At 36.0% G+C, this 11,977-nt stretch overlaps 1 pseudogene; it reads right to left on the reverse strand.

Moving 5' to 3' along the window:
- Positions 1 to 979: 979 nt before the first annotated feature.
- Positions 980 to 1,845, reverse strand: LOC129064089 (olfactory receptor 4K3-like; annotated as a pseudogene).
- Between the last annotated feature and the right edge of the window lie 10,132 nt (positions 1,846 to 11,977).

The raw sequence follows: 11,977 nt of genomic DNA on the forward strand, positions 1-11,977 counted from the left end.
CGCTCAGGGGAGTGGTCTGCCTGAGCAAGATGGCTGCTGCCATATTGGGGAGGAGTGTGCACCGGGATCCCTCTGGCTACTCTCTCTATTCTCTCCCCAAAGCCTTCTTCCCCAGTCTCTCCTCAGGTGTCTCTAGCTCTTTTGGCCTCCGCCTTTTCCATAGCCCAATGTAAGTGGCTGCCAATACAAATTTATGCATTGGTCCTTTAAAAAGCTCTTTGTGTCTCCAGCCACCCATCTCTGTCAGAGAGCAACCCTGTTGCTTTTCACAGCTGGCTGTTATCTGTGTACTTTTTGGGCTCTGGTGCTATAGGCTGGAAATCTCCGCCTATGGTTCAGACCCCAATTTTCTCAGGGGGATCCAATTGGCCATTTCAATACCCCTCTGGTGCTGCTGCCCCTGGGTGCCCAACCTGCCTTCTCGACTGGGTGCACAGTCCTTATCTTTTAGGTTGTACTAAAACTGATTTCTCTGTCTGTCCAAGGTTTTAAGGCTCCTCTCGCTATTGTTCAGATGTTTTCCAGGTGACTTCCCCACAATTTGGTTGTAGTTCCAGACTGGTCCTGAGAGGAGGTCAGTGTGACTTCCATTCACTCTCTGCCATCTTGAAAGGCCCAGAGGTGTATGATTTTTTATACACAATATCTGAATTTCATAAAATAATCATGAAAAGAAGCAAATAAGCAGGGATATGTGACTCATAATCAAGAGGAAAATAGTTAATTGACAGCAACCACAATCATAGTTATGAAGACTGGCCAAATTTCCCAAATGGTTTTGCCTTCAATGATTAATAAATGATTGCTGACTAAAAGAGAATTGACATAAAACTTACATTTGGATATTCACTGAGTTTTGTATGTGAATTGAGGAATGCTTCCCAGTACCAAGTAATAGAATAAGTCTGGTTAATTGAGAGAGTTTATAGTGGACATTCTGGTAATGTAAGACCTTGAAATGCCCACAGAAATCCATATGCTAACATTGTAGTCTCTTAATGGCATTCTTAATCTCTTTGTGTCTTAGAGGGTAAATGACTGGATTTAGGAGAGGTGTGATGACCTCATAAAATACAGCAAGAAACTTGTCCACCTAGGTGATCCTGAGTGGCCACTGTGATATGGACAGTGCAGGTGGAGAGAATCTTGGATGCCCCATTCTTAGAGGGAGGGCAGACAGTAAACAGAATAGAAGAGTAAGCTAAAGGTAACTGTATGAAGCAGATGGTTGCCAGTACCCCACTGTCCACATGTATCAACATTTCTAGAATATAGATATCCGTGCAGAGTAGCTTTATCACCAATGGAATATAACAGGAAAAGCTATCCAATTCTCTCAGTCCCAGAAGGGGCGCTTTATAATCATAGCTAGTTGGTTTATTGAATGCACAAAGCCAGTGATCCATGATGTTATCACTAACACAATGCATATTCATTTGTTCAGAATGTTGGAGTAATGAAGTGATTGCAGGTGGCCACATATGGTTGTAGGTCATTGACAGAGGGAGCACCATCTCATGCACTCCAGAGAAATGTCCAAATAAACTCTGACATGTATAGCCTCCAAAAGAGATTGTCTTGTTTCCCTTGAGAAAGTTCATGATCATTTTAGGGCTAGTGACTGAAGAAAGGCAAAAATCAATGAATGAGAGATAGGCTAACAGGAAGTACACAGGGGAATGGAGATGAAGATCAGAGGTAATTAGGAGCATAATGAAGATGTTGCCTAAAATGGTGATCAAATAAAGTGAAGAAAATATCACTAGAAGAAAGGCCTGGATTCCATGAATTACAGAGCCCAAGAATAATACATCTGGACACCACAGACTGGTTAACTTTTTTCATTTAGTCCAGTTTGTTCTAAATTAATCTGAAGAAAAAATATGAAATTAGATTTTTTGAGTAACAGCATATAAATCAAGAAGATTTCTTATATATTGCTGATGGAAGCGTATATTGATACAATCACTTTGGAAAAAGTTTGGCCTTATGTTGTAAAGGTCAACCTTCACACATTCTATGGCCCAGAATTTCACTCCATTTAAGTCCCCAAGATACACTCTTACATGTATATAAGGAGAAATTTACAATAATAGCCATAAAGAGGACAATATAATATTGTTGAGAACCATGACAAATAAAATACAACTATATATAATTATATAGATTTTTCTAAGATATTATAATAAGGGGAAAAAGTCCAGAGTAGATCCATTCAGCATAATTGTTTTATAAAGCAGTAGAAAAATACCAGCACACTTTGTATGAACTTGTATAAATAATAAGATTATATACAAAAAGAGAAGCTGTAAATAACCTCATGTGTGGGAAGGCTGAGAGGCAGCATGAGGATGGACACATAAGCAGTTGTATGTTATTATCAACTGTTCAGGTCTTGCATTCAGTCATGTTTTCATAGGTATAAATTTATTAGTAAATACACAAACAAGCACAAAATGCCAATGGAAAAATGGTGAGACTATGTTTTGAATCAAGGGTTACAGCCAATTCAAATACTGTGGACATGAGATAAAAGAACATTTAAAAGTTATTCTTTTCTTTCTTTACTTTAAAAAATTTTATTGTTCAAATACAGTTGTCTCCATTTTCCTGCCACGACTTTCCCCACCCCACCCACACACACCTCCCACCTTCAATCCTTCCCCACTTTTTGGATTTGTCCATGGGTCCTTTATACATGTTCCTTGCCTTGACTCTTCCCCTTCTTTCTCTCATTACCCCTCTCCCTCCTCACCTCTGGTTATTGTTGGTTTATTTTTTTCTTTCATGTTCCTGGTTATATTTTTTTGCTTGTTTTATTGATTAGGTTCCATTTATAGGTGAGATCATATGGTATTTGTCTTTCATCCCCTGGCATATTCCACTGAGCATAATGCTCTCCAGTTCCATCCATGCTGCTGTGAAGGGTAGGAGTTACTTCTTTCTGCATAGTATTTCACCATGTAAATGTACCATAGTTTTTTGATCCATTCATTTATTGATGGGCACTTCAGTTGCTTCCAATACTTGGCTATTGTAAATTGTGCTGCTATGAACATTGGGTTGCACAGGTTCTTTTGAATTGGTGTTTTGGGGTTCTTAGGGTATAATCCCAGCAGTGGAATTGCTGAGTCAAAAGGCAGTTCCATTTTTAGTTTTTTGAGGTAATTCCAAACTATTTCCACAGTGGCTGCACCAGTCTGTATTTCCACAAACAGAGTACTAGTGTTCTTTTTTCTCCACAACCTCACCAGCACTTGCTTGTTGATTTGTTGATAATGGCCATTCTGATCGGTATGACGTGGTATTTCATTGTGGTATTAATTTGCACCTCTCTGATGGCTAGTGATGCTGAGCATCCTTTCGTATGTCTCTGGGCCCTGAGTATGTCCTCCTTGGAGGAGTGTCTATTTTGGTCCTTTGCCTATTTTTTAATGGGGTTATTTGTCTTCCTGGAGTGGAGCCGTGTGAGTTCTTTAAATATTTTGGAGATCAAACCCTTGTCCGATGTATCATTGGCAAATATATTTTCTCATACAGTTGGTTTCCTTTTGTAAAGGACATTGTGTGTACAGGCTGTATGGTAAGAAAAATAGTTTCTATATATAAATTTGAAAAACTGAAATAATGTTTAGCATGTTATTGAAGGTTAGTGATTTTTCATTAATGAATAAATAAATGACTCAATCAGTTAAAGAAGAGATATTAATACTAGTCTTGCCAAAATGACAAAGCTTTTTCACAAACAAACATACTTCACTAAGTAGAAGAACAGATAAATCCAGGAGAAGGTGGTTAACAATTAGTGAAAGAGTAAATAAAGAATAAATCACGAGTACCTGGGAAAAATTTTCTGTTATGAAACTCAAAGCTTTGGTAACCTGCAAGAAATTACTCAGAGCCAGATATATACCTCAGCCACAGTAAATCCTAAAATTTAGTCTTGAATATTGAACTCAGAGATGTGTTTGAAAATCTATTTAGCCAGATATGACCTAAGATCAAAACAAGATAGCTTCTGAGAAACTAAAATCTGGAAATCTATACAATTACTAAAATGATCCAAAAATCTGTAATTAACTCTGGGAGAGAAACTGCATCAAGTCACTTGAGTAAAAGAATTTTTTTTGAGAGGAGAATCAAGATGGCAGAGGAGTGAGTGCAAGTCACACTGACCTCCTCCCAGGACCAAACTGGAATTACAACTAAATTGTGGAGAAGTCACCTGGAACAAACAACTGAACAAGAGTAAGATAGGGGCCTTGTAACCTCGGAGACAGAAGAATCAGCTTTAGCGAAATCTAACTGGTAAGGAGTGTGGAACAGACCTGAGAAAGTGGGCGGGGTGCCCAAGGGTGGCAGAACCAGAAGGATATTGAAATGGCCAATTGGATTCCCCTGAGAAGAGTGGGGTCTAAACTAAAAGTGGGGATCTCTAGCCCACAACACCAGAGCCAAAAGAATACACAAAAAACAGCCAGCTCGGAAAAGCGGCAGGGTTGCTCTCTACCAGAGATGGTCGGCTGAAGACGCAAAGTACTGTTTAAAGGCCCAATGTATAAATTTTCATTTGCAGCCACTTACTGTGGTCTCTGGAAAAGGTGGGGGCAGAGTGGGCTAGAGACACCTGAGGAGAGACTGGGGAAGGAGCCTTTGGGGAGAGAACTGAGAGAGTAGCCAGCGTGGTCTCGGTGTTGACTCTTCCCCTATGCGGCAGCAGCCATCTTGCTCAGGCAGAGACCACACCCTCTGAACAACACCAGTGTCAAAGGACCCAATAGCCCCACCCCCAGGTGAAATTCCACGCTGTCCTGTGCTGTCTAAACTGCCTTCTGAGTGCAGAGTGTCAGGCACAGACAGTAGATCCCTGGCTAAAGGGGGCACAGAGAGGGCTGGTGACACGTGAGGAGAGACTGGGGATGGACGCTTTGAGGAGAGAATGGAGAGAGTAGCCAGCAGGATCCCAGTGCAGACTCCTCCCCCATACACAGCAGTGTGAGAGGAGCCAATAACCCTGCTTCCAGGAGGGACTCCGCCCATACCTGAGCTGTCTAAGTTGGCCTGCTGAGGGCAGAGTGAGAAGATTAACAGCTGAAGGAGACAACCACAAACAGTAGATCACTGGAAGTCTTAAACAGACTGCCTAAGGTCAGACAGGGATGACATCTGACATCATCAGAGGCAGATGCAGAAAGTAAAAACAGTGGTCTCCAACCATAGAAGTTCATACCACAAAGTCAGAAAATCAAGACAGATCAACTTAAGAAGCAGAAGCAAAAAAGAAGACTCTCACAAATAATGGGAAGACAAAGAAATACTCCCCAGTCAAAAGGAAAGGAGGAATCCCCACAAAGAGAACTAAATGAAATAGAGGCAAGTAAACTCTCAGATATTGAGTTTCAAACAATGGTAGTAAGGAAGCTCAATGACCTCAGTAAGCTCAAAGAGAATTACAGAAAACTAAAGGGAAACTACGAGGAACTTACTGCAAAGTATAACAGCATAAGGAAGGACACAGAAACTATCAATAAGAGACCAGAGGAAATGAAGAATACAATTTCTGAGTTGAAGAACACAGTAGAAGGAATCAAAAGCCAGCTAGATGAAGGAGAGGATCAAATCAGTGAGCTGGAGGACAAGGTAGAAAAAAGCTCCCAGAAAGAGCAAGAAAATGAAGAGACTCAAAAAGAATGAAGAGGTATTTAGAGAACTGCAGGACAACCTGAAACATAATAATATCCATATAATAGGGATACAAGAAGGACAAGAAGAGGAGCAAGGGATAGGGAAGCTGTTTGAAAAAGTAATGATGGAAAACTTCCCTAATTGGAGGAGAGAAAAAGTCACACAAGTCCAGGAAGCACAGAGGGTCCCATTCAAGAGGAACCCAATGAGGCCCACTCCAGGACACATCATGATCAACATGGCAAATATCAACAACAAAGAATCCTAAAGGAAGCAGGGGAGAAACAGTTAATAACATACAAAGGAGCCCCAATATGGCTAGCAGCTGACTTCTCAACAGAAACACTATAAGCCAGAAGGAACTGGCAAGGAATATTCCAAGTATTGAAAAGCAAAGACCTGCAACCAAAACTGCTCTACCCAGCAAGGCTCTCAATTCAAATGGAAGACAAAATAAGGAGTTTCCCAGACAAAAGAAGAGTAAAAGAATACACCTCCACCAAACCAGCACTGCAAAATATGCTAAAGGGACTGCTTTAAGATGAAGAAAAAGTTTCTATGAATACCTAGTGCCGTTTAGAGTTGCCAATACTTAATATTACCAATATTTTTAACACTCATTAATTTGATTGTGACAATGATGTTATTTTAGTTGTTCCTTTATTATTTGTTGAAACTAAACCTGTTTTTGTATATTTATTGTTTATTTCTATTATTTATTTTTAAAAGCTTTAAATGACTTTTTGGTATTCTTTATCCATTTATTGATAAAAGGTTTGTAGAACTTTTTTCCCTAAAAAAAAAAATCCTATTAACCATGTTTTAGATGTGTTGCAATACTTTTCCATTCTATTCCTTGTCCTTTAACTTTTTTTATATGTATATTACTATATAGTTAAATGTTTAATATAGTCATATTGTCAATATTTACTTTATAGCTTCTGGGGTTGAATATTTTACTTTAGATCATGAAAAATACGTTCTATTTTCTTGTAAGACTCCTTAGATTCTACATATTGATTTTTAACTCACCTGAATATTTCTTGTATAATGTGTGAAATAGGGCTCTATATTTGTTTTATTTCAAGTAATAGTGGTCCATGGACTTTATTTGTTGAATAAGCCTTATTTTACCCATTATTTGAAATATCAACTTAATCATAGATATATTAATCAGATATATAAGTTTGTCTCTAGAATGTTCATTATGTTTCATTGATCTACTTGACTTTCTGTGCTGGTGTCATGTTGGTTTAACTGCTGAGACTTTATAATGGTTTTAAATTTTTAAAAATATTTTATAATTAACTTTGACATTTAAAAAATAAATAAAATCAATCTGCATTTAAGAAGGAAAGGGAGAGAAATGGAACTCCTACCTTTTTGCAGCAACATGGATGGAACTGGAGAATATTAAGCTAAGTGAAACAAGCTAGTTGATGAAAGACAATTACCATATGATCTCACCTATAACTGGACTCTATTCAACAAAATAAACTAATGAAAAAAACAAGCCACAGGCATGCAAACATGGAGCAGACTGAAAATGACCTGAGGGGAGGGGGAAAGAGGACAATGGTGGAAAGAAGGGGAAAGGACTAGACAAATAACAAGTATGAATGACCCATGGACATGGACAACAGAGTGGGAATTGACTGTGGGAGCGGGGGTTGGGGGTGGGGTGGGTGGAGGGGGGTAAAGGGGGAAAAATTGAGACAACTGTAATAGAATAAACATGATTTATATATTAAAAAAATAAAAGCAAAAAAAATTAAAAAAGAATTTTTGTTTTTGAACAAATGAGACAGTCCTTGGGTCCTGAGGCTCTGGCTACACATTTTTAGAATTAGGTAAATTCCTCCATTTCCAGCATGTCCATAGGAGCCTACTCTCATTCAGTCTCATATGCCTTAGCCTCAGAAGCCATGACTTTTGATATATATGTTCTCCCAAACAGTCTTTGGCAAGTGACTTTCTTCTTTCTTTTATGATAGCAGAATAAATCACAAACATAAATTAAAGTTCTTAAAGTTCTAAAGTCACAGATCAGAGAAACATCTTTAAATGAGTTATTGTTGCTATTAAATTACTTTAAAAATCTAATAATCTTATTAAGCTGGGAAATAGACCTATATATTTCTTTCTCCCCCTTTTTAAAACTTTTTTCTGTCTCCTAGTTTTTTTTCCTTTTCCTTTTTTTCTCCTCCTCCTCCTTTTTCTTTACAAATATCTCAATCATAGTATCTTTGTCTCAGTAGATCAATTATCTCTAACAGCCATTACTAAGTTCTTGATGACTGATGTTCATAACCTTCTATCAAAGTTGGGAACAGCTATATAGTATTTTTTATTTCCTTAATTTAATTTTTTAATTTGATGAATGTATTATCTTCAGAGATGATAGTATTTACATATAAAACAACATAACACAAGAGCCAAGAGGAAGTAAGTGGAAGCTTACTGTTGTAACTTTCTTATGTAATACCTGGGAAGATATAATATGGAAGTTAGACTGTGATAAGTTAAAAATGTAAAATTTATATTCATAGCTCTAACACAACCACTAACTACCATGTGAAAAAGAGATTGCTAAGATGCCAATATTATTAATATGAGTAAGTTTTAAATAAATAGTAAATATAAAGAAGTAATATTCAATAACATTCAAGTATGTAACAAAGAAAAAAACTGAAAAAAGCAGATGGAACATATACAAAATAGGAAGACTGTCAATTTTAACCAAACCATAATCATGATATATGTTAATGGCCTAATAATCTAAACATAGAGATTGTTGTATTAGATAAAATATATGTTACAAAAAAGAAACTATCATTAAAAATAAAAACATATAGATTAAAAATAAAAATAAAAATTAAAATTATGCTAATAGGTTACTATTTAACTAAATTGTGGCATATTAACTTAGTGTTCTTGCTATAGAAAATTATCATAAACGTATATGCATAACTCATAGACACAGACAACAGTGTGGTGATGGCTGAAGGAAGGGGGCCAGGGGCGGGGTGGGGGCAAGCAGAGTGGGGAGGAATAGGGGCATCTATAATAGTGTCAACCATAAAAATAAAGGAAAAAAGATACAGATTGGAAAAGAAGAAATAAAACTCTGCCTTTGTACAGATGGCATGATGGTCTATATAAACTATCCCAAGTAATGTATTTATGAGAAACTCTTAGAATTAGTTCAGCAAAGATACAGGATATACAATAAACATTCTAAAATCATTTGTACTTTTCTATAGTTGTAGTGAACACATGGCAACTGAAAATAAAAATATAATGCAATTGTTAAAAAAATGAAACATATGAAACTAACAAAACATAAGACAAAATCAGTTTTGTTCATTTATAATTTTCTAAATAAAATCACCCAATCTGTTTTAAAATGAACTGTTAGTCCTATAGTTGTTCTCTTCAAATCAACATGCATTTCCCTATGAGATGCTTCTAAGCTTTTTCTCTTTTCTCTTTTATTTTTCTCTTTCTTTTTTCCAAAAATATCTTTGTTCTATAATGCCATTTACAGTTTTTTAGTTGCTCTTTAGGACATTGTTCATTTCTTACTTGCACTCACTGGAAAACAGACCTCACTTTGGCTCACAAGACCAAACTGAAGACACTGGACGCTAAGGCTTTTTTCAATGAAAAACAAACTAATTTCTACTCTTCACACTACTCTACCAATAACAGCTTTAATTTTATATTTCTTACATTGATGTGCTTGGATCATTTATTGGTCTTTATTCTGCTTGTGGTACACAGAGTTTTTGTATATGTGGATTGATGTCTTTTATCAGTTTGTAAATTTTTTTGATTATCTCTTCAAATATTGAATCTCTTCAATTCTTCCTTTTCCTTATCCTGCTTGGACTTCAACTGCACATATATAAGACATTTTAATTATATCTAATGTCCTCTTCTGTATATTCCATTCTTGCATATTTGCATTTCAATTTGAGTATTTTCTATTGACTTCACTCTTTAGTCTTGTCCTGTGTTTAACCTAATTTTAAACTCATCTAATGAATTTTGATTTTGGATTTTTATTTTTAGTTCTAGAATTTTCATTGAATTCTTTTTGTGGATTCCAATTTTCTATTCAAAATCTATTTTTTTAAACGTATTTACTATACTTCTATTATTTTGAACACATTAATCATTGTAATTATAATGTTATTTTTCTTTACTTCATACTCAGGATAATCTGTGCTTATGTTTTAGTTATCTATTTTTCTCTCTTATTTTTTGATAACGTATTTCTATTTTTTGGTATTTCTAGTGTTTTTCTATTGTTATGGATATTTGCATTAAAAATTTTAAGTTATATATGCTTCCCTAAAAGATGGTTTATCCATCTCACTATCAGGGGTGTCCAACCTTTTGGGATCTCTGGGGCGCACTGGAAGAAAGAGAGTTGTCTTGGGCCACACATTACATACATTGCAACACATAATGACAAAAAAGTCTCATAATGTTTTAAGTATATTTACAGTTTTGTGTTGGGTCACATTCATAGCCATCCTGAGCAGCATGGACACCCCTGATGGTGGAGGTTAATTCCCTTAATCTAATGTGTCTCAGCTGGGGCAAATCTGCCCTCCAGACTACAGGCAAAATGTTGGGATAGATTTGCTTTTTACAGATGAGGGGATTCTACTGGTGCCTAGTAAGTGAAAGTCAAGATTGCTGCTAAACAATCTATAGTACACAGGAAAACTCCCCACAAGAAAAGATTTTATGGCCTCAAATGCCAATAATGCCAAGGTTGAGCAGCCCTGCCTTAATCCAAATGGGGGTTTTGTTAGGTTTAAGCTGATTTGCAGCCTTTATAAGATAGTCTATCTGTGGTTCATCCATAGACCTCTTGGATTAAAATCGAACCCCGATGTGTTCTCGGTGATTTTGATTCGCTTATGTGTGAGATTTAAATTTAGAAATAATGGAAGTGGGCACAAAGACAACAGAATGCAAGGCTTCCCTTTTGTGTGGGGATATCTAGTAGTACTAGAGCAGCCCTGGAATATTTTCAAGTGCTGTGATCTTAGAACCAGCAGACAAAAAAAAAAAAAAAAAAAAAAAAAAAAAGACTTCTGTATTTCTTAGCTAGATAATTGCTATGAGGACAGTAACTCCCTATTTTACCAATTTGTTAGTAATGCCTTGAGATTTATTACTGGTTGCCACATCAAAGGCTACTCTTAAGAGTTTTTCATGATTTTGTAAATACCTTATATTATATTATATTATTCCCATTTTACAAAATAACCAGAGTGGTTTAGTTACCTGTAACTAAATAATGACTGAGACACCAAATACCTATCATCATTGTATTCAGGGTGAAAAGATTTTTGAGAAACTCAAATTTCTCTCCAAGATTAAAAAGAAAATTAGAAATGATGATACAACTCTCCAAAACTTTAAAATATAAAGTTAAATAGTTAGGACAGTGTCCCATGGAATATAACAGCTTTCCTTTTCTCCATCCACCAAGTTAGAAAAAAAATAACTAGGTATTTAAGAGTCCATAAAAAATACTTAATTGCATGATACTCTCTACTAAAAGTTGTTTTACTACACAAAGTCCTTAATTCAGAATCTTCAGACTCTGGCCTTAAGTCAAATAAGAAACATTAGATAATTATTTTTGCTTAATGTCCTGTCTTTGAAATTTAAATAAATTGAATTCTTACAATCACCTAAAATGTAAGACTTTGCTCATACCAACCTCTCCAATTTCAATTCCTGTCACTTTCATGCTCATTAATTGCACTGTGGCTACTCTGTCCTTCTTTATGATCTTCAAATGTGCCTGGCTCATAATATCTTTGTGTCCTTATACTAGTCATCATCTCTGTCCAGAAATTTCTTGTCCCTAGGTAATTGCATGGTTGTTTCTTTCAGGTCATCCCAGTATCAACTAAACACCACTCAACAAGACCTTGGTTAACAACAAAAAATAAAGTAACTACCATCTTCCAGTCAAACTCTAGCATAATATTATTTCTTATTTGTCTCTGAGCACTATCTCTTTTGAATATTATAGTGTTTCCTTTTTCAAGTTAATAGTTTAACCAGTCTTTATCCACTTGAATGTAACCACAGGACACTGGGAATTTTACCTGTCTTAAACACCTGAAATAGTGCCAGAAAACTGGAAACACTTAATAAATACAATATTTGCTAATTGACTGACTGATTCAGTGCTAACAAATAAATGATTTAATTAATTCAAACTAGACTCTCTTTTCTTGTTTTTCTCATTCTGTTCCAT

This window comes from Pteronotus mesoamericanus, unplaced genomic scaffold (assembly GCF_021234165.1).
Source record: "Pteronotus mesoamericanus isolate MK-2021 breed Mesoamerican mustached bat unplaced genomic scaffold, CSHL_Meso_final contig_164, whole genome shotgun sequence".
Classification (NCBI taxonomy): Eukaryota; Metazoa; Chordata; class Mammalia; order Chiroptera; family Mormoopidae; genus Pteronotus; species Pteronotus mesoamericanus.